Genomic DNA, 5,294 nt, shown 5'->3' with positions numbered 1-5,294 from the left:
CAAACAAAACTATATTTAAAATAAAAAAATAAAGAAAAATGTGATTTTTTTTCTTTTAAATTATTTTTATTATATTAAATTAAAAAGATGCTTTGTATTTTCTTTACTGCAAGTGAAAATCTTTGAACATCCTTGTTAGTACAATTATTATTACATTTTTGTGAAAATTGATATTCAAAATTTTTCGTTCACTTTTAACATTGAATTTGAAACTTAAAATATTTTGCCATCAACTTAAAATATTTTTTCATAGAATCAACTTTGAAAACTCGAATCTTTTATCTTCTCAAATAAATCATTATTAATTTTTCAGATTTTCTCCACATGCTAGAATACAATGGTATTGAATACTATTTTGTTCAAACATTTCATATTTTTATATGAAATATAAAATGTTTTTCATTAACACAGGTTTTAGCAATTAAATAAAATGCTCTGTCTGTAAGTCATTTAGAGTAAGAAATGTTAAAATAATTATTACGATTATAGTAATATATGAAAGATGCTCAATGATTTCCAGATAATTGAAATGTTACAGATTATTTATATTTTAATACGCAACATATTTTCGTTTTTAATAAAATGAAATGAATAAATAGTTAAATACTTAAAAAAAGTCAATACTTTTAATTATAAAATTTATTTATAAAATTAATGCAATAAATATAATAAAAAAATTAAAATCAAATTAGTTTTATTTAATTAAAATATAATTTAAATCTTCAACTAATTGCTTGTAGTTAGAACTTTAGTTTATAGTTGATATAAAATATTTATACAGAAATTTAAAATTACTTTTTAATTTAAAAAAATAAGTTTACAGATCATTAACATGGAATATACATTTGCGATTAAGCCTTTATTATTTTGTAATTGGAATATTTTGTGAAGCTTATGTGAGCTGTGAAGACTCTTTTCTTATTTTTTTCCTCGCATAATGTAATTCAAACATTTCATAAACGTCCATGTAAACTTACTGCAACTGAAAACACTGTAAAACAAAAACAGAAATTTCTATGTTTTTGGCTAAAGTAAGTTAGCAGTAAGCTTAATGCAATTGTTTTGCCATTCAATTTTATTTAAATACGTTCTGTTCAACCATTATTGTTCATTTTCATTTCTTTAGGTATTGGTATATAAGTCTCAGTGGTGTTATCTATTTTCATATTGTAAGAGAATAAAATTTGATAAAAATATCAAAAATATACATAATGCGTTTTAATATCATTGATCTCTGCAAAAATAATAAATGATATAAAATGCAGCAGTTTGGTCTTAAATTTTCTGGACTTTCGTCGAAGTGTACCATCAAAAGGTTCGCAACAACAATTTGCTTTAGTCAATCATCGCACTCAACATTTTCTTGATGCCATATATTTTGTTAGTATGATAACAGAAATTAATATAATTCTGTTAAAGTAAATAAGAATAAAAAATGCATGTGGAATTGTTGTTTATATGGCGGCTTCACACTAGGTAAAAAAAATTGTTGCTAATTTAAAAAAAAGAGCGTATGCTATGAGTTAATAGCTGAAGAAAAAGAGAAATAAATATTAGCAACAACTTTATCTGCCTTGATTAATCAGAGTAAGAATGAATAGAAAGCACAAAAACAATTTCATAATAAATAATAAATGAATCCGTGTGCTTTTTAAGGCATGACTGTACAAACAAAATAACAACGGTATATATCAAATTAATAGCTGTATATAAATATTGTTTTTGTTGTTTTTATTAATGTAAAATTGATGAATTGAATTAGTTTGTCGTTAAATAAATTAATGAGAGGAGTGAAATTTAATACGGTGTTTTAATAAAATCAAATTAAAGAATCTGTGAAATTAAATTTACTTTTATTAATGTTTTAAGAACATGAATAAATTGTAATAGTTCAAGTGGGTGCACATTTTTAATTAAAACATATTTAATTGCTCTAATTTGTTTTAAATGTATTTTCACTCGTTGTCTTATAGTAAAAATTTAGTGCGCTTAAAAATTTATGTATGTATGTAATTTATACTTAAAAAATAATATATTATATGTTTTATTGCAAATACTATATATACTGTACTATTCTTTGTGCATAATTTTAAGTGGTTACATAGATTCGTATGTACCAGTATGAAAAGAGAAAATCTATAACATGAAATAATAAATCAGTTGCGTTTGTTCGATGGACGGCTTAAAAATTACATAACTTCTAAATATATAGAAATACACATTAATTAATATACCTTAAAATACATTTGTATGTATGCCTAACGAAAAGAGTTCATAAAAAATAAAGCAGAGTTAATATACATATGTAACTTTACTATATAAATAAATATATATTTATTTATAATATGAATAAATTGAATAAAATTCATTTCCTATAACAAATAATTGTTTTTAATAAATGTGCATATAACAATAAAAATGTCGACAGAAGTTTTGTTCCCATAAAGCATCGGCAGATAGATTTAAAAAAAGTGCAGAATCGTTACCAGCAACAAGCAATTTCAAGCAAAAGATCAAAGTGAGTTTTCTTTGTTGTTCTTGTTTTTTTGTAAATATTTGATTTGACGTTTGTGTTAAATAAAAAATAGTGATGCCATACAGCACAAATAATTGTTTTAGTTTTAGTGTTAATACTCTTTCTTACTAATTTTATCAAAATTTGAGGAATATTTAAAAATATTTCTTTAATAAAATAAAATTCAAATTTTAGAGTATCTAATTTAAAAAAAAAATAAAGTTGCACTTAAAGGTAAAAATAATATTAAATGTTTTTAAATTAAAATTTTGAAGCATTTTATGAAATAAAGCAAATAATATTTCAAAAAAAAATTTATAATAAGAAAAGAGTTCAGAGTAAAATGGTCGAGAAACCTAAAAAATCATCATAAACACGCTAGTGTTCTTTATCAATGTGAAGTTATCTAATGGAAAGATATTTTTCTTATCAATTGTTGATTATGTTTTTTATTTCTCTTATAAGTTTTAAGTTTTGGTGAAGTCCTTTCTTAAGTTTCGTCCCTCGTAGTAATAAACGACAAACAGAATTTCTTGCAATACCTTTTTCCATTTTAGCAATCTTACTATCTTTTTATGGCTGGAATGAAAGTAAATTATGCCGAAAAATCATTTAAATTGATTTAAAATAACAAATGAAATGTAAATTTAAATACTTCGGGTTATCGAAAAGCAATAAAGTTTCAAGCGACCGAAGTTTTAAATATCAATTCAATTTTATAGTATTTTAATAAAAAGTGAATAAATAAATAAATTAACTCCTAAATAAATAAATGAAAGAATAAATAAGTAACGATGAACGATGGAATAAATAAATAAAAAATTAATTACAATTTGATGGCAATCAAAGAATAACATACGGCACCAAATATTGGAATGTTTGAAGTTTATTAAAATTCTTATTATTCATTCTTTAAATTTTAAGATATTACGGAAGTCAAAGTTAAAATTGAATTATGTTTTAACGAACCTTATATGATTTGGTTTTCGTAGCTACGGTTAGGTGGTCTTTTAAAAAGTCAATGAACTGTTTTTTTTTTTGGGATTGCAGGACGATTTGTTCTAAAGTAATATCTCAAGTATTTCACGAAAAGTATATGATTAAGTTTGCAGATTTATGTCAGTACTTAATAATATTACAAACTAATATTGCACTACAATAATAAATTTTTTTTTTTATATTATGTATTTTAATTAATTGAATTTTTGGCGGATCCAGTATTGCCAAATACTAATCGTGATTGGTTTTGATGTTATTTCATCTATTTACTTTTTTTGTAAATAATTTTTTAAAACCAGGGATTGAATTCATGTCCTGTCAAATTCAAAGCTCAGAGTCCGTGCTCATTAGTTAACTGATCCAAAGCCTTACTTGACTTATAGTTCGCACTTTCACTGATTCACTTCTTATGTTTCAGTAAAATGAAATAAGTAAGAAGTTAGTAAATTTTGTTAATAATTTGAATAATGTTGGAAAAAGTTTATTCAAATTAACATTTATGTCCATATATATTTATGTTACATTGCCTAAATTGCCCATAGCTCAGGTAATTATCTGTGGATTTTTTTCATTGGCACATTGATTGTATATTTCTTAATAAATATTCAATTAATGTTTGCAATTAAAAACCAGAAATAAAGTTACGTTCTATATTTTTACATGGCAAAAGAGTGACTTCTTGATTCATATTTTTGACTAAAACATTTAATTTTCTGTTATAAATTTGTCAATAATATTTTAACAACTGAAACAATTGAAAACCAATGTTAGAAGCAATTGTTGAAGACTTAATTAACTATAATTTGTTATCATTAAACTCAATTGGACGTTTTCACCTCGAAATATGTTGCACACGTAATGCTACTTCGGATAAAAACGATAAAAAAATTTTAATGGTTCATATTATAAAACCTTATCCATGTTTTTTTTAAAGTGATTTCTGAGTTTAGTGGACCAAAACATACAGGAAAATAATTGGATATTAAATGTATTTTTTGTTGTAAACCAGTATTATCATCAAAATATTGAATCTTTTAATAAAAATATATAAATCTAACTTTTTTCATGGGAATTCAATGAAAATTTATTTGTTTGTTTAGGTATAGCATTTCAGTATTTTTATTTAGTCGATAGTTCTCTTTACTTAATATAAATATAAAATAATATAATTTTTCTTTGATACAGAATCTGTACGTAAAAACATACTTTTTCTGGGAATATGATTATAAATTAAAAAAGAATAAATTTTTTATTAAACTCTTAATGTAAGGAAGTCAAAATAATTTAGTAATTTTTTATTATAAACTATATTAGAATTTGAATAATGGTATTTTGCATTTTTAATAAGAAGTTAATCTCTTCGTCTTAAAATATTTCTGCTGCTTAAACTTTCAGTAGAAATTTGTAAGTTACTTATGTAGTATCTTAATTACTGCTGTTATGTTATGCTACCTTTCCAGGTCACTTTTTTATGCTATTTTTTCATTCTAATAATGCGAAGTGGAGTACTGGATAATTAGTTTATGTAAAGTCATTTGGTTGGAATGACATTTAATGTAAAGGAATTAGATATTATCTTCACTTACAATTGCTTATAGTTGTTTGTCATAGAATTTTTTTTAGTTGGAGTCCTTCTTTTGTCTTCACATCACAACGGAACATGATGGAACATGAAATGAATAGAGAGAAATATTATTGTTATATTGTGCATTTCTATAGAAAAATACTATTAAAGTAATTATTATTATATGAAAATTTTAGTTTTTGGTTTTTGCTTCAA

Source organism: Teleopsis dalmanni, chromosome 2 (assembly GCF_002237135.1).
Source record: "Teleopsis dalmanni isolate 2A chromosome 2, ASM223713v2, whole genome shotgun sequence".
NCBI lineage: Eukaryota > Metazoa > Arthropoda > Insecta > Diptera > Diopsidae > Teleopsis > Teleopsis dalmanni.
This window is presented reverse-complemented; position numbering follows the sequence as displayed.